Raw genomic sequence first — 25,937 nt, 5'->3', positions numbered from 1 at the left:
ATTTTCTTCAGTTAGTATAGTGTTCAGACGACTGAAATGGATTTTCTTCAGTTAGTCTAGTGTTCAGACTACTGAAATGGATTTTCTTCAGTTAGTCTAGTGTTCAGACTACTGAAATGGATTTTCTTCAGTTAGTCTAGTGTTCAGACGACTGAAATGGATTTTCTTCAGTTAGTATAGTGTTCAGACGACTGAAATGGATTTTCTTCAGTTAGTCTAGTGTTCAGACTACTGAAATGGATTTTCTTCAGTTAGTCTAGTGTTCAGACGACTGAAATGGATTTTCTTCAGTTAGTCTAGTGTTCAGACTACTGAAATGGATTTTCTTCAGTTAGTCTAGTGTTCAGACTACGGAAATGGATTTTCTTCAGTTAATCTAGTGTTCAGACTAGTGAAATGGATTTTCTTCAGTTAGTCTAGTGTTCAGACTACTGAAATGGATCATCGTCAGTTAGTCTAGTGTTCAGACTACTGAAATGGATTTTCTTCAGTTAGTCTAGTATTCAAACTACTGAAATGGATCATCATCAGCTAGTCTAGTGTTCAAACTACTGAAATGGATCATCATCAGCTAGTCTAGTGTTCAGACTACTGAAATGGATCATCATCAGCTAGTCTAGTGTTCAAACTACTGAAATGGATCATCATCAGCTAGTCTAGTGTTCAGACTACTGAAATGGATCATCATCAGCTAGTCTAGTGTTCAGACTACTGAAATGGATCATCATCAGCTAGTCTAGTGTTCAGACTACTGAAATGGATCATCATCAGCTAGTCTAGTGTTCAGACTACTGAAATGGATCATCATCAGTTAGTCTAGTATTCAGACTACTGAAATGGATCATCATCAGTTAGTCTAGTGTTCAGACTACTGAAATGGATCATCATCAGTTAGTCTAGTGATCATCATCAGTTAGTCTAGTGTTCAGACTACTGAAATGGATCATCATCAGTTAGTCTAGTGATCATCATCAGTTAGTCTAGTGTTCAGACTACTGTAATAGATTTTTAGTAGTTAGCCTAACATGCAAACATGCAACGTTTAGTTTTGCTGCCAGACTACTGAATTGATTTTCACTAATGTTCAGACTATTGAACTGGATCTTCAGTATTTGGTCTACTGTTTGGATTACTGAAATACATTTTCAGTATTCGGTCTGGAGTTAGTTACACTTTCAGAGTACTGAAATTGATTTAGTAGTTACTTTATCATTCAGACTACTGAAATGAATTTTCAACTGAACTGATTTTTTTAGTAGTCAATTTAGCTTCCAAACTACTGGAATGGATTTGTAGTCTGATAGACTACTGGAATGGGTTTTCAGTAGCTGGTCTATCTATGAAACAGGCTCACTATACTTCTGGTACACTGTACCAACCTGTTCTTAGGTTGCCTGTTTGTTTTCAACATGTTCAGCATGTTATGACAACATGACAAAACCCTTTGGATAAGTATTTCTCACGGAGCAACATTACTTATTCCCAAAGAAGACCATTCAAAGCCGAACTTCAATTTTTAAATTCACTTTCAATTTCTCTTTTTTTTCCACCACAAATAAAATGAAGAGACAGTCAACTCAATCAATTGCTCTTGTCTTTTAGAATGCCATGAGAAGAGATAAGAAACTGTTGAACAGGCAGACCATGTTTAATGGGTATGTTTAAAGAACTAATAGCTTGATTGCTTCTAGATTCTTCATCTGTCCCTGTGTCATTGTTGACTAACTGTACTTACTGAGCTGTTCCTCAGGACAGTAGATCACATCAAGATAGAGGCACACAGTGCTGCTCTTTGTGCATTAGTGGAAAGGTTTGGATGGACTGGGAGTGGGAAATGCCATCTTTATTGAGTTAAAAGAGAGTGTCATGTTCGTTTTCTATTAAATTAGTAAAAGTTTGATGGCCAGCGACATGCAATCTTCATCCAATGAGGGTTGAGCAACAGTCCCAATTCAAATAACACATATATTTCACATATGTTCTCCAGATGTGCTTTTTTAAAAACTAAAATCATAAAAAGAAAAAAAATCCACATTCTTGGTAAGTGAGGAAATTTGTTCATTTTATTTTGTTTTATTGATTCACTTATGTGCACTATAGATGCACACCTCTGCAGATTCACTTTATTTTGACCGTCTATTTCCTGATATTTGTGGGTCGGGTCACCATAAACTTGGTTAAAATGAATGAATGAATGAATGAATGAAAAGTTAAGTGAAACCCTAACTAAACATAATGATGTCAAATACAAATTTATTGGTCAATAAAACACAATTATAGCCAGTAAAGTTTCTCAGTTCTACCGTTCTCATATCTGACCTACGTTCACATTCCAGTAATCCAGTGCTGTCTTTGAAACAGTAATTCTATTCTAGCCATTAACATCTTGTCACTATCAAGATAGAGGTATCTACAAACCAGGTGTTTTCACCTGACCATAACAAACAAAACAAACTCGGATAGAAAAGTGTCAGAGGTCAACGACCAGCAACATGAGAGCTGTCGCCGAACACTCTCATTCCAATGAGAACCAAGTCAAGACAGCGTCTGAGAGATTGAATTCAAATGCCGTCTTATTCAGCTCTTAAGTGTCTTACACTGACCTGACTCATTCTACTGATAAAACATTATCGCACGCCAACGCAATCACCTACCATGAATGAATTGCTCCTGCAGGTCTCTGTTCTGGCAAAGAGCACTACAGATTACTGGAATGCTGACTGTGATTTGAAATCAGATATTGAAAAATTAAATAACGCAGCTGGCCTGTTGAAACGCTCAGCAGGTGATACAGTAGTGTGGCATGCGGTGAAACAAACGTACCCTCAGGCAAATAAACTCATCGATGTGACAATGAGGTAAAAGCACCAGACTGAATCATAACAATTTAACACACGCCAACATAAAAGAGTCAGAGAGGCCTATCAGCAAGGCCAGTAATTCAGCAAGGGAAATTTGCTTTCTGGAAGCAAGATAAACGATAAGGCATAAACTAAACCAAAGTGATGAAAGCTGACAGAAGAAGAACATTTCATTGAAATCTGAAAACACTGAGCTATTCTAAAGTGAAACCAACATTTAAGCCAAGTGCACAGTAAGACTAAAGCTCTAATGCTGTATGTGACCAGTTTGTTGATAGTTCAGACTGTAAATTCTTGGGTAAGTTATTACAGTATATGCAACTATATTACAGTAATGCAACTACTACAACAACTACTACGACTAATAATAATAATGCAAAGATAATGTGGAAATGCAAACATCTGCAAGTGATACTGTGGGATTCTCATATCTAAAGGTAATTTAGCAGCCAGGTACTTGTGTTTATCAGAGCGTCCGTCTGCAGTCGAGTGCTCAGATACTGACAGGGCTCTGGCTCTGTCTGCAGTGGACATGAACACGTTCCTTTGTTCCTGCGAGCTCTGTGGGCAGGTAACCGATGATAACCCATGTATCACGGGATGCTAACAAGTGTTTGAGTAAGGAATATGCAAAAAAATGGGAACGACATTGTCAGAGGAGAACAGTGTAATTCAAATCTGAAGATATTTTCTGTTACCACTGTACAACGTGAGGATCAAATATTGGCACTTGTGATATGAAGACCTGTCTTGCAAGGCTCTGAATGAAAAACAGCTTATTATGTCAAGAATTAAGGATGCCAAAATTACCAGTACTGAAGACATCTTGTGAATACTTGTGGATACTTGTGTTTTTGGCTGAAAGTAAAAGTTGAAGAGTTGCTTTAAAATCCAATAACTTGTTTTTAAAAGTTTTTACATATAGAGTAAACACTTGATTTAATCTCTGTGAAGTTGTTTAAAAGAACTCTTCTTACATTAACAGTATATTCTACACTATTCAAATCTACTGCCAAAGACACTCCTTTATTAAGCGAGGGAGTTTTTGCACTGTAAATCTTTAACCTGTAAAGAAAAGAGTTGGCGGTGATGATCGCAATAACTGCGAGCAGAATTCTTGTTGTTCTAGTTCAGTGTTTTCAACGATTCGTTCTCTCCCATTTGATGAAACTCCTCACACAGGTAAAAGACAACATGTGGCGACACGGCCCAACTTCAAGAGCACTTTACAATGAACAGAAGCAATAATTCACCTCAAAAGAAAACCGTCTTTTTGTCTTTCAGTGCTTTTCTATGAAGTGACAGAGCAAAAGTCTTCAAACCTTAACTGAGCCAAACACTTGAGTGATTTATAGCCCTACTCAAGGAATCCACCAGAAGGAAGAACAGAGCAGAGAGGAGTGTATTAGAAGTGTAAGGAATGCTCTCATCTTCCTGGTCCTCAAAAGAGCGGAGCCCCCAATAAGGATGACAGCCAGACAGAGCTCATAAATGAGTGAATGATGGCGTAAGTTCCTGATGGATTTTTGTGAGATAACCCCGAATTCTTGCCCATCCTCCTAATACCACCTGCAACCGACTAGCAATAGCAACAATCTAAAAAATGCTTGGTTGTTTCAACCCATGTTTGGGTCAAATATGGACAAACCCAACCGTTGGGTTAAAAAAATTTAAACCAACGGTTGGGTTTATATATATTTTAGGTGAAGTAGAAAAGTAGCAAATACGTAAAATCCCTGTTTACACCTGGTATTAAAATGCATCTTCTGTTCAGATATCTCTTATTTTGTCACACTCTACATTACTTTCATGACAGTGGCGTGTGTGCGAAATAGTCTAGACGATTGAACGAACCCATGTTAGGTGGGTTTCATGCGATTAGGAAAGGAAGCGAATGAATTTGCAGTTGCAAATTCGACTGTAATCTGTGTGGTTTGGCACAACGCAATGAAGTTTGAATCGCTTGTTTTCGTGTGTTTTCTCACAATGATTACGTATTAGATCAGTAGGCAGAGAGTAGGCAGACTTTTGTCGCTGTGCAAATGCATTTGACCTTACGGAAGCGGCAAAATCTCTAAATGTTTGTGAGACCGCATTTACACTTGTATTTACAAATGCGTTTGGATCAACGAAAAATAATACCAAGTGTAAACAGCCCACTTAGTCTTGAAAGGACAATTATGAAGGCATTTCGGTTTGTCTCTCTCTCTTTGGTTTCCTCTCCCTTCCTACCTTCCATCTGCATTTCTTCACAACGTATTACTAAAATCACAAATCACCCTTCAGCACCTCCAACATGTCACTACTGAGCCTAATTAGCAAGCTAGTCTTCCTGTAAAAGCATCCGACTGGCCTAATAAAGTCTCGAACGAGCGGAATATGTCTGCAAGGAAAAAATCTGGAGCAGTTCGCTGTGGTCTAGTGAAAAATAAAGTGCACCTGGCTTGCCCTGTAGAGCCTCTTCTGGGCCTTAATCCACCCAGATCCCCCCACTCAAAACCCTTGTGTTGAAATCTTTGTTCTCCTCTCAGAGGGGTGGTAAAACTGGGGTGTGAGGGGCTCAGATGGATGTCTGCTGCTATCATGGTGAATTGGGTTTACGGCGCTCCACGGGAGTAAAGTACCAGATAAAAAAGAGAGAGGGGCCAAGCCAAAACTCAATTAAAACATCAAAAACCTGAGAGTGAGCCTCAAGGCGAATTGATGAATTGGGATTACGGCAGTTTTAAGACGTCACCAGGACTTTTTTTTACTGATATCTGATAAATATAATGAACTATTCAAAAAAGTATATACACAGAGTAAGATATAATGTCTATATGACTTGTTTTAGTGTTCATTAATTGTAAAAAAACAAATCTTTCTTAGGGTTAGCGATTTAAACAAACCCACAAGCCTAAGGATTAAACTTAGACTGATTGTACATTTGTACTACAGACTTGACTGATACCCCAAAATGTGTGGCTTGATGAGGGGAGACAGCCTGTTGCTTTTTTAAGCAATTGTATGCATATGGCTGTTTCAATTTCAATTTATTTGGTTGCATTTCAGTGATAATGTCTATGTTGCTGACATATGAAAGAAATTCTCTTTCTGCTACTGTTGTAAATTATTCACTGCAGTGTTTTAGGTTGATTCAAACTGGTAACTCGTCGTTTGGAACTATTAATTAAAAGAACCAGATCATAAAAGTCAATCGTTTCATAAATTGCTTATATATATATTAAAAAAAGCAGCCCATAAAGTCATTTTGCTCGTGAATGACTGACTGGAAAATCTGTATTTTAACCCTGTCCGAATCGCGTGTACGACTTTCACTTTTCTTCTATGTGAAGAAAATCACATAGATTAACTTGGAAAAGAAACCCATTAAATATCTAGAGACAAGCATATCACAGTGAGTTGATGTGGAGAGGTTGTTGACTGGGAAGAGTAAGCAACCACCCAGAACACACTAATAACGGTCCTGAAAAATCGCCGTGGTGCAATGTATCGAGACATTAAAGGATTAGTTCACTTCAGAATTAAAATTTCCTGATAATTTACTCACCCCCATGTCATCCAAGATGGTCATGTCTTTCTTTCTTCAGTCGAAAAGAAATTAAGGTTTTTGAGGAAACATTCCAGGATTTATCTCCATATAGTGGACTTCAATGGGGTCCAACGGGTTGAAGGTCCAAATTGCAGTTTCAGTGCAGCTTCAAAGGACTCTACATGATCCCAGCCGATGAATAAGGGTCTTATCTAGCGAAGCGATCTGCCATTTTCTAAAATAAATAAACATTTCTATACTTTTTAACCACAAATGCTCGTCTTGCACTGCGATGTGCATTACGTAATCACGTTGAAAGGTCTGCAGTTTGGACCTTCAACCCGTTGTACCCCATTGAAGTCCAGAGAAAGGAGAAAAATCCTGGAATGTTTTCCTCAAAAACCTAAATTCCTTTTTCGACTGAAAGACATGGGGGTGAGTAAATTATCAGGAAATTCGAATTCTGAAGTGAACTAATCCTTTAACAGTAAACTGATATATTGTTCCTTGTTCTATTTTTGACGCATTTGTGCTACATGCATTAAGACTAAAATTTAACTGTTTCATGTTTTTTATTTATTTATTATTTTTCTTTATTCATTTTCATAATAATTTCATAATGTATTTTGTGAAGTCAGAGTATGTTGTACATGTGTGCTGAGCAGGGAGAGCAATATTTCGCTTAGAGATATATGTGCAATACCTTACTGTACCACCCCAGAGAAAAGTAGAGGCATGATGGGGTGAGGAAGGAGATACATAGATAAACCATTACAGCTGGCATGATGGGGTGAGAAATGGGGAACAGAGAATTATAACAAAGACCTCCTCACCTATAGCCTTATGATACATGTATAAAATAATAAATAGAAATCTCTTGGCAAAAGTAACTGCTGTAGCTTCCGTGATTCAACCATAACAGGGGAAAGCATGATTTCAAATCTACAATGCAGAACTTTCATTTTGATGAGTCCAGTTCAGAAAGACTCTGAAAGAAGTTGTTGCAGATAGGTGTGACACCTTGTTTAATTTCCTGATTGCTCGATAACTTTTTAAAATTAATTTATTAATAATTTATTAAAGATTTGTCGGCTCAATTCCTGTCTAAACAAAAAAAAGTAGTGAGTATTGAGAATTTTTAAATGTGCGTGTGTAGAGAGTGGTAATGCTATGATTAATTAGGTATGAAAACTTCTATTATGACCACACTTGTGCAGTGTTTGGCTCATATCTTACATAGTTTCCAAGGCAGACAACAGATATTATGTAAGGAATGAGAAGGATGTTACCGTATCAAGTCACTCCTGCAAATAAACCACAAAGAATAAATTATACACAGCACAACAAGCCCAAATCACAAGATTCTGCAAGTGTATTCCTCAACAACACTGAATGTCTCTCATGGCAGCATTACCCCTGCTTCTATAATAAAGCATTCAGCAGTGGACATGGTACATCATTAAATGGTTTATGGGCGGTGTTTTTTCCCAACAGGCCGAGGGCAACCAAGTAACAGAGGGCCAAAACTGACTTGTGTGCTCGTAACAGCTATGGAAATGTCTCCACATTGCCTCCTATTCGCCTGTTTTTTTTTCAAACGTACACAAGTTCCTGCTTTCCCCCGGCAACGCTTTTTTCTCCTTTTGAAAAGAGCCAACCATCCGGGGGCTGGTAACTAAGCACCCTGTTTATCAGTAACCAGGCTTAACAATGTCCGTAACCAAACACCGCCGTGGCAAGAGCGAGAATGAGAGAATGAGAGAAAGAGAGAAAGAGAGAGAGATCTTATGACATTGCAACCGATACACTTGGCACTAAGAATCATGAGGAGGTACATGGGTTGGTGACTTTGAAGACAAAACTTAACTATCTGTAAGCTACTAAGTCGGAAACGCACTACACGTACACTATAACAAATACCAAAGTACACACTTGGGTGCGTTTTGGAGTTACTGTAGTGGTGACAAACTTCAATACTCAAGGGGGCGATAGAGTTAACTTCAAATAGCTGTAGCTTAGCTTATAATAGCTTATTATCTAGCTAGGTAGCTATATACAGCTTTAGCTAACTTTCTCAGTAAGATTCTCTTTAAAAAAAAAGTTGACCTGTACGAAAAAACTAACAATAGGAGAAGATGTTAATTTTGTTAATGCACTATAGCACCACTTGTGGTAATTCTGAGATTGAGCCCTCTGACACATTTCGTCTTCGTTCTGTTCACACCAAGATGAATGTGCAGCACAAATATGGTGTAATAAACATTTTTAATTAAAAATGGACAGCAGATAATACATCTGTTCAGACCGACATGAACATTCACATGCCGTCAATGCATTTAAAAAAAAGAAAGTTGCGAAGCATTGGCCTTTTGTGTGTGTCAAAACTCGTAATTTATTTTTGGTTGAGTAGATTTTCATTCTCTTCGCAGCTGCCATCTTGAAAAGCTTGTAAAATTGCCTAAGTCTCGTTGTCTTTTGACTTAGGCAAAATAAAACGGCCTAAGTCACACTCTTGACATAGGCCATTATACTACAGGGGTAGAATTGCATGATCTGTTCAACTAAGGATTTTACCAGAGCACCATGAGGAGATGATTTATGCAGAAAAATGATCTTTGTCAAAAAATTACTTAAGCAATTATTTTAGGAAGGTGGCAATATGTTACATGTGTAATAACAGTAAATTATGCATAATTACATGCACCTAACCCTTAACTAAATCCTAATCCTACCCTAACCCTATTGTAAGTACATGTTGTTAATTACTATTACTCATTACACACACTGTAACAATGACACCTTAAATCAAAGTGTAAACAATGTTATGAACAACAATTCTCTTAGTATTCAGAACCGAGCATTTTTAGCCATTTGATTGTTCAAATTGTACCAATGATACTCCAAAAAAAAAATCTACATTTGGACATGTGCAAAAAAAACACATTGTTTTCAGGTTTTGAAACACAAGACTGTTCAGAATGGGTGTATTACAGGTTTGGGCCGTGTGAGTTTAGCATTTTAGTGACCGCATTGTCACAGATCGCCGGTGTTAACCTTGACTGAATGAGCAGGTTAACTCCTGCCCTGCTGTCCTCTCCTCCTTAGGGATCTAATATCTCATTCACAACTCACCCTCAATCTGATTGCTTCCTATTTTTATCCCATACAACAGGAATGACCGGATTTAACCGTGAGTATAACACATATTTATTCGTTGTACTTCAGCTTTACTGCATGACAGAGTTCACTAAACGTAAAAATATACTTAGACTCGTGTAAATGATGTTTAGTAGATAAAACTGCAATAAATACTTTTACACTTAATATAACTATAGTGGCTGCTCTGTCCTTGCAAAAAAAAAAAACGCTGAAACACTAAGATGGACTATATGCATTTGTGATGCAAAAATTTAATATATTTGAGGCAAAAGTACTTTTGATTGCTTTTCTTTATTGCACAGACTGATATTTCTTGATGGTATAATGTTTTGTGGTCAACAAAGAATACATCGTCCCTGCTCACCCCCTCTCCCTATCTAAATCAGTGAACAGGTGACTGATATTCCCATTCCTACCATAATCCTGTGACCCCCACCCCCCCACCATCCCCCACCATGATCATGTGACCTAAGCAAAAACCCATTAACACTTTCATGTCTACTACAATAACCAATAGAGCTTAATTAGATTTATTGTAAAGTGCAACATATAACAAAACTGTATATATAATGATTTATATTTGGCTACTGAGGTCTCTTTATTAAAAAAAACCTTACACATAAATCAACTAATTAAAATTAATAAATGTTCCCAAGCTAAATCACAATAAAACAGGTCCACATAAATCCTGATGAGTCAAGGTAAGATTTTCTCACAATTAACTTTTTTTTTTTTTTATTTTTTTTTTTTTTTGAGAACTGCATGGCAACATTTCACTTCAGTGTGATTCAGAGCCAAGAGCAACTGAGCCAAATGACTAAGAGAGCACAACAGTCACCATGACACTGTCCTGAGAGTCAGTGTGTGTGTGTGTGTGTGTGTGTGTGTGTGTGTGTGTGTGTGTGTGGGTGTGGGTGTGGGTGTGGGTGTGGGTGGGTGGGTTTTGTAAGGAGGATAACAGGATGCTGACACATGCTACATTTAGTTTAGGGAAGAACAACAAAGACAGAGAGAGAGAGAGAGAGAGAGAGAGAGAGAGAGAGAGAGAGATTGGCATGCGATACGCGGTACCGTCATCATGGTAATAATAATGCATTTATACTTGCAGTCAGTGTGCACATTAATAAAACCTTGTGCCTTGATGGAATATCTGTTATTTCTCGTTTATTGTTTCTTTTATAATTTTTTTTGGTATTTGTATATAGTATATATTGCATTTTTTTTTAAATGTATTATTAAATTATATGACCTCGTAATAATTGCGAAAAAATTTATATTTTCTATAAAACTGAACTTATCGCAGGACCATTTAAAATAAATGAGTGAAAAAATAATGTTGACCAGTTACAATATACATTCAAATAAATGTTAATGTAAAATCTTAATGATATAAAGACTTTAATTTTAATGATATAAAAATTGCCGCATAACCAATGACTTGGCTATGCGCCAATTACCCATCTGCACATCCGCAATCAAACCCAAAAAGATCTGATGAAACCGCGACAACATAACGTGAATATTAACACATAAAAAAAAGGAGTAAATTTGAAGTCCACTGGTGCATTGTGGGAAAATAAGCCCAAGATAAACAGCACACCCTCTGTGCAAACAGAGTTTCCTCCATGTTGTGACACTGGGTTTAAAACAATGAGTTAATGTCCAATCCACAGTGATATATGGGAGACTGTCTCATAAGACCAAAAAAAAAAAGAAAAATCATAAAAGAAAACTCTAAATATCTCAATTCTTTCTCCTACGCATCAATTAGATTAAATTGTCAAAAAAGTCTCCTGCTTCTCAGATGTTTCTCTTGAGAAAAAGACTACAGTAATCTCACATGTGGCAGAGTCTCAAAATTTATGTCAGACTCAAGAATGTCTTAAACTTTGTTCAGATGTGCCAAGATTAGTGCAAATCCGTACAAAAACATTTTTCGTCAAAATTCTTCCAAAACCAAATTATTCGAGTTGCTATCCACAGTAATTTTGCACCTCTATTCTATTCTTGTGTCTCAACAATGGACTTTTTATGTCTTTATAGAATTTTTGGAGAAAAATAGTTGACAGATAAATGAAACAACTGAGAACTCATGTAGGAAACATGTTTAAAATCCGAATGAATCTATTGCATCTGACGCTGTATAGAAAACTCATTCCTAACATCACAAAGATGACTAAGGGTCCGTTAAACTGCCTCCATTGACCAGACAGGACAAAGAAAGTACGCAGCCACGACATATGAAAGACCAACTACTAGTATACAGTATACAGAAGAAGCAAAGGGTTCATTTGATTGGTTGTTGGTGAAAATAAATGCAATCTTCGCAATTTTGCAATGCATTAAACTTGCTTAATGTGACGCTTCGTTTTACTCACTGGGATTTGATTGGATCATGTGTGTTAGGCTACAATATTATTGGTTAATGTTATGTTTCCCCACCCACACAGCCCTGATTACATCAGCAGAAAAGAAAAGTTGTTTAAGGTGGAGAAATGCATTACATTTTGGTGAAAAATTATGACAACAAACAAAAATAAAGTGTATTTAATTTCCTGTTGACTTTAACAGGCATAACAGAGCCTAAACCGCACAGTACACATTAAATCTAACGTTCAACAACAAACGATTAACACAGAGGTGATTCCTTTTAAGTTCCTAGACAGTCAACAAAACTTCCCACACACCAAAGTTCATGGCCAATTTAAATGTACCAAGAAGACCACAGAAACCCTTCCAGGTTGCATGCATTGTCTTGTCAGTCCATTAACAGCTTTGTGAACTGAGACACCCTGACGAGTCCGCAACACCTAGGGATAGTGCGGATAATGGGTCGGACCCCTACACCAGCTCCGACGACCCACATTTATGCAAGAGGAGCCTTTTGACATGGAAAACGCTGTACCTCCCCCTCTCCTTTTAAGAAGGTTATTTGCATTGAAGACAACACACTTCCGTAACATGAACACAGAAATGTAAATAAAGAGGTCAGCAATAGTAAAAAGGCACTTGCAAGGAGTTTAACCGAACAGTTAATAATAATTAATCAATATAAAAATTTATCATTACTTTAATGTGAAAAAAAAAAACACATTCTCATAACTCCAATACAGTAATGAAAATCATTTTGCCTACATTTTCTTCAGCACAACAAATACCACCATTATGCATTAAACCTTCTGCATGACAATGATATTTTTAACATCACAATATTGAGAATTAAGGGTTACATTTGGTTAATTGTGATGAATACGACCTTCTTTATGTTTTAAAAATAGGGTTTGTTTTCTTTATGCAGAATTTCTTATTATTTCTTTTTATATACTTTATTTTGTAATTTAATTATAAATATGACCTGAAGATATTCTTAACATAAAATCTTTTTAATCACGTTTATGATTAATATAACTACAATATTTATATTCAGTTTTTTTTTTTTTATCTTGTTTTTAATTTAATTTAAATAATTTTACATAAACACTTGTATTGTCATTCTATTTGTTTTTAAAGTTTTTATGCATAATTTTTCTGTTTTATATTCTGACCACTGAACCAACTTGAGATTAATTTAATGTATACAAGGCCATGAAAATAAATGATTGTTTTTTCATTGTTTTTTGTTTGTTGTGAGAATAACCCAAATAGATATTATTTTTAGGGTCAAAGCGAAACTTTTGTCTTTTCATCAGAGATGAATGTCTGTGTGGTTCAGGTAATGTGCGTGCGCGTGTGTGTGTGTGTGTGTGTGTGTGTGTGTGTGTGTGTGTGTGTGTGTGTGTGTGTTCTGAAAACCCAGATGACCTTTCTTAAGCACTTGAGTGTCAGTATTGATAAGACTCTACACTGGCACTATAGTCATTAAACTGAACTGGTTAGGCCAGATGTGACCTCCTTGACCTTTTTAAGTAAATGTCATTGAGCAAAACAGAGGTTATTACCCATGATCTGTTTTACCCCAAAACCCTAAAGCAGATCACGAGCATAAATCACATATATAAACACTAAAACACTAGGAGACAAGTAAGGATCAAAGATCTTTAGTATGCAGGACTTCCTGTTATAACACATCCATCTGACTACAAGAAATAGATAAATAGAGCCGAACATACAAGCCCACCTGTTTTCACATTATAAGTTAAACGTGTTGCGGGAAAAAAAAAGCTTATTACAGTCAACTAATAAAAAATGGGATTGATTCTTATTTTTTATTTATTTATTGATCAATAAAACTCTATTTTTTTAAAGAATACTATTCAATAGAATGAAAATGATGAAAAATAGCATCTTTCATGTCTCCTGCAGTGACCCCTGCACTTCAAGCTTACTAAACCAGCTTATCATTAGGGAAGAGAGATAAACAAAATACCAGGCCTGGCCAAGGTTACAGTGGGGCACAGATCATTTTTCCAAATAACACGGATTACGAACGGAACAGAGAATGGCATTGTGTGAGAATATCTGCCTCCATCATGAAACAGAACCTGCTTTAATGTAAATGTAATTTGAGAGGGCGACTTCATGTTTAAGAGTGAAAATTCAAGTAGAGAAGAGCTTTTGTTTTCAAGCGTCGTTGTGAGGTGCGAAAGGTCGTGAACGAAATGGTTATATTGGCTGTATAATCAGGGGGAGGTGAAACCAACCCCCCCCCCGCGCCGTAAGAGGTGACGGCGTTTCTAAAATGGTGGCTTGACACCTCTCAACGACAAGACAAATTCAATACATCTAGGATTTCTAAGCTTAGCCTGAAGGTTCAAAAAAAGTACAAAGTGCATCTCAAAAGCAAAGACTAACCTGCAAATCACCCTGCAGGCCTCTCATGATTTTTGTTAAACTTTTACTTGTTAGTGGCTAAAATGACATTTCGAGTATTTCCATGTCGACTTGCTCGGATATTGCCTTAAAGACTTGTGCAAGGGTGGACGACATTTAATTTGACATGGACGGAAACAAGGCTGTGAAAGATAGGCGTACTGTCTGTTCAATGTTTTGTACAACTTGGTATACATTGAATATACATTCATCCAAAATGAACTTTTTAGCCTGCAAGCCAAAAGTAGTTGGTCGAATTTTACCAAACCAGTTATATTTCAACACTGTAAGCAAGTTAAAAAATGAACTGTTATTTTAAAGAATTAAAATAATTTTACTTATGAAGTAGAAATTCTTATGATAATTTCTAATAACCCCATTGGATACTGATATATATAAAAAAAATTGTGCTGGGCAACGTTTAATCACATCCAAATAAAGGTTTGTTTACATGATATAGGCCTATGTGTGTGTACTGTGTATAATTATTTTGTATAAATACACACATATGCATGTATGTATTTAAGAAATATTTGCATGTATATACTGTATATATATATATGTATACATAATTTATATTATATAGAAATAATTTATATATAAATAACACATTTTTCTTAAATATATAAATGCATGTGTGTGTATTTATATATACAAAATAATTATACACAGTACACACACATATAATATGTAAACACACATTTGGATGTGATTAATCACGATTAATCGTTGCCCAGCACTAATAAAAATATAATTTCTTGCATACATGTCTTGCATAAATGTATTATCTAATAACATTTGATCAACATCCAATTTTTAATCTGAAATAATATTTTTACAATTTTAGAAAATATACCCTGAATGGTTTTTATTTTGGACCCTGATTAGTTCTCATTCATGAAACACGAGCAGAACGAATTTGTGCAGCTAAATTGTTCGTAAAACCTTTCTCACATAAAATATCGCATTGAAATCAATGATTTTTGCTTGTGTTTCATGAATGCGGGTGACTTCCTGATCAGAGTTATGTAATATTATATTACCCAAAATGCACACCTTAAAATGCATTGGATGGCCGCCCAAGTATCACATTTCCCAAGCCTTTCCCCATAAAAACGTCAAAAAAATACCAACAGCAAGAGCATGTTGCTCAAACAGCAAAGTTTGCTATCAAATACATGCTTCCATTATATAGTGGCATTGTCATACACTGGGATTAACAATGCTATTGAATTACAGGCTAGCCATTGTAGAAAAGCGTGTGCTAGTTCATGCATGCTGAGTGAAAACAGGAAAGTCTTTGAAAGCAAAAAGAACTTTAATTTCCCTCATAATCCCTAAATGCTGTGCATGGATGGCCTTTGGAGTATATTTCTAAAAACGTAGAGTCGGTCACCGTTGGACACATGTAATGTCACACTTTTTGGCCGTTGGCTGAAATAGATGCTTTTCTAGCTCCTTAGCGTTAAGGACAAAGACATCTTTTATGTGCGGCAGAATAGGGTCAGGACAGAGCGGAAAGTGTGTCGTGTTACACGCGAACAGGTTCCCCTTCCGACTTCCCAGCCCGGGGAATCACGGATCTGGATTGCGTCTGATCCGTCGGTCTAAATCTAACCCCTGAGAATGGGACCTCCACTTCACCTGAGCTCACAGGTCAGGCCTAGTCGGTTAAAAGACGCACCTTGATGACTGCCCAACCTGTCCAGACTTCCCAACCAGCAATCTGTCTGAACAAACAGCCATTTAATCCTGGGCGAGAGTTCACAGCGCTCTTAAAGAGGCTTAGAAAATCTACAAAGAGGCGGAAAGTTTATATATCATTCTTCATTGAATGCTGCCATTCAGTGATTCTATGCATTGTAGGGTTTCCTTGTCACTTCAAGAGCGCTTCGGATTTCTGTTGAGTTTGATGAAGTTGCTTTTAAGATTGTGTGAAGACTAATCATTTTCGGAATGGGCAGAATTCATCTTCACAGAAGGCATTCAATGCTGTAGAAGATCATCAAACATCTGTGACATTTCTGGAGACCACAGGTGGAGTTAATGGTTAAGATCACTGTATATTGCCTAAGGGAGATGCCATTTTCAAACAAGCACCTAAAAGGCGTTTCTTGAAGAGAAAAAAGGCGTGTGATTTATGTTCCAAGTTGCCTCCACTGCACCGGTAAAGCTAAATGTGAGGCGTAGCTCCATGACTTTTACAGGAAAATCCACTCAATTAGGAGGAACGTTTGGGGTTCAAGACAAGTTAAACATTATATACGACAAACAGACAGTAATTTCTCATCAATTTGTTGAAAATTGTAATGAAAAATACTAAAGTACTTACAATGGAAATCTATGGAAGCTTGTTTCCGCCACAGAATAAAACATTTTAAAAGATAATTGCGACTTTTTATCTCAGAAGTGCGAGATATAAAGTCAGAATTGTGAAATATAAACATGCAATTCTGAGAAAAAAAGTCTGAATTTCGAGTTTATTTCTCGCAATTGCGAGTTTATATCACCCAATTCTGACTTTATAACTCGCAATTGCGACTTTATATCGCGCAATTCTGAGAAATAAAGTCAGAATTGTGAGATAAACTCACAAAATTTGCACATGGTTTGTCTTAAAGCATTTCAGAATTGTGAAATATAAACATGCAATTCTGAGAAAAAAAGTCTGAATTTCGAGTTTATTTCTCGCAATTGCGAGTTTATATCACCCAATTCTGACTTTATAACTCGCAATTGCGACTTTATATCGCGCAATTCTGAGAAATAAAGTCAGAATTGTGAGATAAACTCACAAAATTTGCACATGGTTTGTCTTAAAGCATTTCAGAATTGTGAAATATAAACATGCAATTCTGAGAAAAAAAGTCTGAATTTCGAGTTTATTTCTCGCAATTGCGAGTTTATATCACCAAATTCTGACTTTATAACTCGCAGTTGCGACTTTATATCACGCAATTCTGAGAAATAAAGTCAGAATTGTGAGATAAACTCACAAAATTTGCACATGGTTTGTCTTAAAGCATTTTAAAACACCACATAAACAACATTAAAACCTTGATTTTCACAACAGGGGGATCAACGTCGAAACATGCATTTTCTGTAAAGCTGCTTCGAAACGATATGTTTTGTAAAAAGTAATGTGAAACTTATTAACCTTGCCTGTGGTAAGTTTATATTTAATCTTTCACTACTGTCATGTGAAACCGGTAAAAGCCAGGTATGATTTGCATACACATACCAAAAGGGACATAACTACCCACAAATTACCGTTTATATTGAGCAAACTCCACCCAAAAGAAAGTACATATCCAGAAAAGTTTCAACTCAGAACAGTAGTTCCACTGTTACAAGGATGATTTAGACAACTTATAGAAAGAAACGATTTAAGCTCTTCAACAAAAATATGGGCAACATATTTCTGATTTAAGCTCATTGGAATGACTTTGTAAACTTCCATTGTAAGCTACTGTAAACAGACTTTTGTTTCTTTTGACAATCAGAGCGAGCTGCAATTGTTTTCTGTTGCAGAGCAGAAGTATTCAAACCAGAAAATTCCTTTACAATTTGCAAAAGTTAAAATGGCAATTGCAAGTGAAAGGCCGATATTCATTATCACAAAAAATTCCAAGTAGTCAAGGGCAAACGAAGCCTGAAAACATTACAGCTTAAACAAAACCATATAATTAGCGTACAAAGGCAAAACAATGCTGAGCCATGTTTTGATGTAAACTACCCTGGAATGACCCAAACCTGGAGCGGTTATTGTTTGCCCCTCTTGGCACCGGTTCGAGACCTCATCGCTGTCTCTGTCTTCTCTCTCCACCTTCAAATGAGTTTGCAAGATTAAACATGAATCAAATTCCTTTCCTGCTCATTTAACAGAGATGCAGACAGCTCGCACTGTTATTTTAGCTTAATTAACGTTCAGGTTTCCCGGTCTCGACTGTATTCCGCTATCAGAGAGCAGGAATGTGAGGAGGAGGAGGATTTCTGATCTTCATCTCTCTTGAAAATAAGGGTGAAGGTCTTTAGAAACATGAACAAATTCTAAAGAAACCTGCGGTTAACCAAAATTGCTAGTGTCAGATACATAGAGGCCATTTACCTGTCTGTTAATAAAGGGCAATGTTCAAGAGGAATAAAAAAGATGGGTAAGAGAACAGTGCTGACATAGTTTGCCTCAGTAATCTAATAACAGTTTCAACAGACACTATGGGGATGGATGTAGCATTGCAAGCAAAGTGAAAAAGTTTCAATAAAACTCAGTTTGTTTAAACTACACAGACCTTGAGTCGTTTTGTTATGTCTACCCAACTTCAGCAATGAAACAGAGTGTTCGCATCTAGAGAAAATAATATACAAAACCCACTAGCATGGCAGTTGGTGGCATATTTGTACAATCTCATTTGTACATTTTCAAACTATCTGCTTGCACCCTACTGAGGGTTAGGTTTAGGAATGGACCTTCATGTTTCGATATTTTCTATAATGTGTACCTTTTTGTACGACTCAAATCATACATATTCATTTCAATTCGCCAAAACGTAAAATAGTCAAGTTTTCTCATTAAACCGGGATAAAACATTAAAGATGCTGGGTGGTCTATATATATGTATATATGTATATATATATAAATAAACTAACATAATTGGGAAAATCGAAACTAAACTAAAATTTCCATATAACATTTCCATGACTTCAAAACAAATTAAAATGCAACCAAAATGTCATCAAATGAAATTAATAACTTTTTGGTACAAGTAAAACTTAAAACAAAGTTTATATAACTTGAAACCTGATAATAAACATAATGAATTTAATATTTTGAACATTTTTAAATGATACCAGTTAGCAGCCCTAAAATATGATATAAAAAAAAATTTAATAAAAAAATAAGGTAAAAACTAACAACACCTAATCTAAATTAAGATAAAAAAAAAAAAAAAAAAAAAAAAAAAAGAAGAAGCTAATAATAGCAACGCAGCATATAGCAAAATAGCAATAGCAATAGCAAAAACCGAATAGCAAAACAAACAGCTTAGCATTGCGGCAGTGAGTTTTGCATGTGGAAGCATTGCTTAACACCTTCACACAACAAAAAATAATACTTAAATATCTAAACGTTAGTTCATAACACTTTCTATTACTATTTCAGACTCATTAATGAATGATAAGTGGGATTCATCCCTTTAAACAAAGTATGTTTGACAGAATGACGCCCACAGCATGTCTGTGACCTCAGAGGTTAGAGGGTCGTGTGTATATGAGGCAGAAGGACAGTCACACCTGGAGTGGAGATCTCCTCTGGTAATGACATGTAGATGACAGGGGACAGGCAGTGCAGTTTTACAGTGATTAAAGTCTCTGTCTGGCTCTCTTACAGCTGTTGTGTGCATGTCAGAAAGCAGATCTGAGGACACAGCTGGCCAGCCCTACTCTGACCCCGTCGGCTCACACAACGCACGCATGAACCACACAGGAACAGCTTCTACAAGCTTAAGCCAATTCACGTTAACTCTAGTTAATTGGTCCTTGCACAAAACATGGCCACTTTAATTAGCATATCAGCTCTTTGAATTAGTTGTACATTTAGCCTACATATCGAAGCATATCATTCATAACAGTCATTGCAAAACAAATTACTCAGCTCATTACCCCATTACTCACAGGTAGGCCTGAAGGGAATCGACAGCTGCCGAATTCCATAGAAAAGCCCCGCCGATTTCCATCATTCACAGAGTTCAAGACACGCACTGCTTCACGTGTTTTCGTTGTGAAAGACTTGATCATCACATTGAATTTGATCAATTCAAAAAGTCAGAATGTTACAGTTGCCTCCATCAGGGGGAAGAGGTATAACATTATGATATTTTTCAACGTTATCTCAAATAAGAGCAAACATCAAAGAAGCTAATAATAATATAATTGATTTTATAGTACTTATCAATATTGCATTGAATAGTTTCACCTTAATATGGTACTAATTCTTTTAGTTGTCTGGAATATTTGTATTATTAAGACAAAAGTCTATGTGGAATCTACTTTATAATTATATGAAATAATTTCAATCTGTTTTACTAAAATCTATTGATCAATTAATAAAATAAGAAGTCTTCGACTACATATTTTGATAAAATTATGTTCATTACGCATTTGAAAAGATTACATTATATTCATAACTTGTTACAATTACCCCGACCTCGTAGCCAAGATAAAATCATGCACAGTAGCTACTAGTAACATTCTTAATAATGTTTGTTAATTTACATTTAAACTATATTCGTATATATACATACACACACATTTAAAAGACGCTGAAACCGCAATAAATAAATAAATAAATAAATAAGCCAAAAATCACTTTATTTATCATTTAGCTTAAGTTTATAATAGTTTCAAAAGTCTTGCAGCTTAAAGGCCCTTGCACACTGAGTCCGAAATTATCGCATGCGTTTTTTCGTTTTCGTGATTTGGTCGTTCTGAATTGTCAAAACACCATTCAAAATGCTTGCTACCAATGCGAAAAACGCAGAAAATCGAACCTGATTCGTTTTTTTTTTTTGACGGACGAAGATTTCGGAGGCAGTGTACAAGTGTGATTGACATAACGTGAGGTCGTATTTATTTTTTAACGTGCGAAAATTTCGGACTCAGTGTGCAAGGGCCTTAACTCAATCTATTTTACTGTGTTTATATCGGTTTTGCAGAATTTCACAGATTTTCTTCCCCACACTCTAAAAAAAATATTGTTTTGAAGTTGTAAATAAGGGAGCATTTACACAACCTCGGTTTCAAATTTTTTTTTGTACAAATTTGGCCATTCATTTACATGACAATGGCGTTTTGTGGGCCTGAAAACACAAACTTTTGAAAAAAGTTTCAAAATGCAAGTTTTTAAAAATGATATCGTTATCGTCTCCATGTAAACTACAAAAACGTGCATTTGTGAGCACAGGGACGTCATGCGCATGCGTATTACGTGTTCAGTCTATAGGCGCGTAGTGTTTCATTACAAAGTGACATCGCCAACTACTGGCCTGGCATGAATAATACAGCGTTTTAGTCGTTTTCGCGTATCCGTGTGAACGGGGATCGTTTTGACATTGTCGTCTGTACACAAAGAAGTGTGTTCCTTTTTTCGTGTAAACGTACCCTAAAACAGATTATTTGGAGAACGTTTAACAAGAAAGTACTATTTCAGTCTTTCTATTCACAATTCCATGTTTAATTCAATGTGTCTCTTGCCATTTTTTTGTAAATTTTTTGTAAAATTAACAAAAACAAAAACAAATCTACTAACAATTTCTGAGTAAAAATCCTACACCATTGTTTTTTCAGTGCAGAAAATGTCAAAAGTGTGCAAGATCCAAGTGGGCCTAAACATTTGATCTACAAACCTCAACCATCCAATTATAAGAAATCGTTTTGTAGGATATGAAGCTAAGTCTTCAAGTCCCAACTGAAATACAAGTTCAGAGAGTTTGGCAATGCAATGTAGAACATGCGAGTCCTGCAGCGCTGAGTGGGCTATACCGTCAACTACATAAGGACGCAAACGCAGTGGCCCACGGGCAGAAGCTCACCCCACTGAAGGAGTCAGCGTGTATCGGCAGGATCAGCTCGCTGACTTCAGGGGGAAAAGAGGAAGAAACTGGCTAGAAGTGATAAATCACCTCCACTCCTCTCTTTGGATGTGACGTGGATCTTTATCGAAAGATAAAGACATAAAAAAAATAGGGAAATTCAGTTTCCCCAGTACAAGTGACGGCTGGCTCCATCTATCTTGAGGCTGCGACAGATGGCTTATCACCGGTATTGATCCAGTGAAACAAAGCACAAAGGTGCAGGGCTAAAAGAAAAAAGGGCATCATTTTGCAGAGGACACCCCTAAAATCGGGAAAAGCCTTGTTGAATGTTAACAGACACAGATAAGAGAGATTAGGTTACTTTTCAAACACGCAGCCCTCACTCCGTCATGTTTGCTGTGCAAACTGGAGTTGTTTTAGGCTAGAATGGCTCTTGTTTTGACTAGAATGTTAACTTGCTTTTATCAGGTGCATATCTGGGACTTGTGTGTGTCCCCAAGTACTTGGATAAATAATTAAAAAGTCGATAAGGAAAACACCTGTTCAGGAGTGAAAGATAACAGTGTCTAAATAGTGTTCCATTTGTGAGGTAAAAAAAATGTAAATGCGAGTCGTGCAGTAACAGTAAAAGTAACAGGTTTTATTTTAGTCCAAAATATTACTTTAGGTTAAACCAACAAAAGTCATTTTTAGAGGGTCAGATCGGTTAGAAAATAATTTTTTTCACAGTGTCTCAAGTATGAAAAAAGTGCTTTTTCGCTTTGCATTTAACAGTGGAGTATGGTACATTTAAAATATGGAAGGCTAGAAATGTCACTTAACACCTTTAGAAATCAAGTAATAAAAAAAAAAACGTTAAAATTTGGTACAACTATATGTGTATATATATATATATATTACATTTTGTGAGGACAGTGTGAGTGGTGCTTGCCCATGCAAACCTCACCACCATGATTCTAGGGCTCAGTGGGTGGTTGCTAGGGCACTTCTATGCATTTGTTTTGACTGGGTTTTAACATGTTGCTATGCGGTTACTAGGGTGCTCTGGGAGTCAAAAGAGCCCATCCCCAAGTCTCTATGATATTATACCAGGACAAAATGATAAGTCCGATTAGTTAAAAGTAAAATCAATGTTTACTACTTAGGCTTAGTGGTGTAAATAAAACCATAACCTTAAAGACCTTTAACACCCCCCCCCCCCCCCCCCCCCCCCGTTCCAAAGTGTCCCTTCTCAAAAGCAATCATATCTCTTCACAAGACTTGTATTAAACCACTCAATTCATATGGGTTCATTCTACAAACAATTTATGAATTTTTGGATCTTCTAAATTTTGGTTACCTGAACTTTCAATGAAGGGACAGAAACCTCTTAGGTTTCATTAAAAACATCTTCATTTGTGTTTCGAAGAGTAACCAAAGTTTTGTTTTATGGGTTTGGAACAACATGAGGGTGAGTAAATGATGACAGAATTTTCTTTTTTTGGGTGAACTATCCCTTTAAGTTTGACCGATAGCAAACAGAAACACATTTAAACTGATATATCTTAACATAGAAAATCCATAATTTAACTAAATTATTTCTGTCTAAGCTGGCTTCTTCTAAGACTCAAATATCGCATGATCGAAAAACATTTGTTACCTTCCTGAGGATGGTTGAATTTGAAATTGAGACACCTGATTAAATTCACTCATTTCAGTCCAGAGTAGCCGTTACAATCTAGCTAAGAGCTCTGTCACATGTTTTCCCTTTAGGGCCGTTTCCTTTCCCCTGGGCTGGGGGTGAAGAGGTCACACAACCAGTGTTAATGGTTACCTAACATCTGACATGTGGGTATGTCCAAGGAATAAAATGCATTAGTTTATTAGACAAGAGAGAATGAGATCTGTGTGGAATTTGAGGGGGTAAAAGAGGGCGGGAACCGCAATGGCGATGGAAACCGATGTGTCTTTGTCATGAATGAGTGAGCATGGCATGAATGCGGCTCATTACGACCCCAACAATGACCATGAGCATGCATATTCAGATGAGGGCCGGCAATCAGACCAACAAAGACACGGTCGTAAAGCCACAGAACACAGACAAGAGAGCCGTATTCTGTGAGATGTATTTGAATTGTAAGTTGCAAATTAACAGGAAGGCCGGTGTGTGGGAGGAAGAGAGAGAGATAGAAAAGGAGGACAGAAACAGAGAAGGAAGAGTGTGAGATTTGAGAAGCTGATGCCATTTGAAGAGGGTGGCTGTACATATGAGCATGGTATAATATAACACCGCCACAGATATGATCATAATAAAGCACTGTAATAACACACTAACGAGCCATGGCTTTTGCGTGTTTGTCAAAAATGACAGAATTTATTTATTTATTAATTTATTTTTGTCAATAAAATGAATGTACAATATTTTAGTTTGATAATGTTTTTTATTTTATTTTATATATTTTTTTATTTTTAGGGGATTTTTTTATACTAAATTATATTTACACTGTTTTATTCACATTATTACCATTTATTCACTTTTTGAGCATAGACCTGACAATCAAATTTTCAACTTAAACTGTCATAACTCTTGAATGTACGGAAGCGTATTGCATTCACTTGAGGAAAAATAATCTACTCTGTTTTTCTGAATTAACGAGTTAATTATCTCAGAATTACGAGATAATTTTTCATGAAAAAAAGTTTTTGCTCTGTTTTTCTAACAGAATTTTCATAATTCTGAGATAATTAACTCAATAATTCAGAAAAACAGAGCAAAAACTTTTATTCATTAAAAATTATCTCGTAATTCTGAGATAATTAACTCGTTAATTCAGAAAAACAGAACAAATTTTTTTTTTATGAAAAATGATCTCATAATTCTGAGATAATTAACTCAATAATTCAGAAAAACAGAGCAAAAACTTGTTATTCATGAAAAATTATCTCGTAATTCTGAGATAATTAACTCGTTAATTCAGAAAAACAGAGTAGATTATTTTTCCTCAAGTGAATGCAATACCCTTCTGTATGAATGCTTTAGAGCACAGACTTAAGTTTGATCTCCTTTCAAAGACGACACTTGGCAGATTATTGCTGAAGTGAAAAAAAGTTAAAAAAACAGAACTTAAAAAAGTAACAGAATTTTACGTGTATTGATATGAAAAATGCACAAACATACTATTTTCAATTTTTATATGAAATATATATTTTCTAAATCACGTTTTACTCTAAAATTGCAAGAAAATCAAAGCCATAAATCTAAACAAGTTGTGTTCCACATTTGAGCTTGACATCTCAAAAAATAGCTTTCAGTAAGATTTTGTTTGGCTGCAGTACCAAAAGTTTTCACTAGATCAAATTTGTCTCCCATTCATTTCCAATGAGGTCAATAAGGAGCACAAGTGTGACTATATTTCATAGGATTCACATTTTTGTTTTGTTTTTTTGTGTTCACATCGCAAGTGCCAAAACCTTTACCAAAATTTCATACCATTCCAATGAAGTAAAAAATTCTAAACAAAACAAAACGTAAAAGAGCACCAGAGTGTTAAATCAGTTCAATTATATTCATTTTAAATCCATTCAGCTCCAGTCATTTACAAATATATATTGGCCAGGTCGATTAAACAGCTTATATTTGGTCTTTTTATATTATTGGCACTGACCAAAACTGTAATAAATTACCCAGACAATCTTTTCAGTGAGTAGTAATTCATGATATTTAGTTCCATTTCTCCAAAAGTGCACAGCCATCACATACTCAGAGGCACCTAATTCAACAATAATAATGTGTTGCTCATCTCAAACATTTCATAACAGAACATTAACCGGGATCTCGATATAACAGTGAACCGAGTGAACCGAGAACTCATTCTCACACAAACAGTCTTTGCCTTCTTCAACATTTCTAACAAACACCTCAGAAGCAGAAGAACAGGATTGTAATTCAGCCTGCAGCAAACACACACTGAAAACATGCAGCTAATCGGAGCAGCAGCTCCATCATTG

At 36.1% G+C, this 25,937-nt stretch overlaps 1 protein-coding gene across 2 annotated transcripts in view; it reads right to left on the bottom strand.

The window, feature by feature from the left end:
• Nucleotides 1–25,937, bottom strand: part of celsr1a (cadherin EGF LAG seven-pass G-type receptor 1a) — a gene marked incomplete at its 3' end in the record, with an annotated part of 95,077 nt that overhangs the window by 65,341 nt on the left and 3,799 nt on the right. The window lies entirely within an intron of this gene.

Source organism: Rutilus rutilus (genome assembly GCF_951802725.1).
Source record: "Rutilus rutilus genome assembly, chromosome: 4".
Taxonomy (NCBI): domain Eukaryota; kingdom Metazoa; phylum Chordata; class Actinopteri; order Cypriniformes; family Leuciscidae; genus Rutilus; species Rutilus rutilus.
Note: the sequence above shows the minus strand (reverse complement) of the source record. Positions and strands in the feature narration are given on the sequence as shown.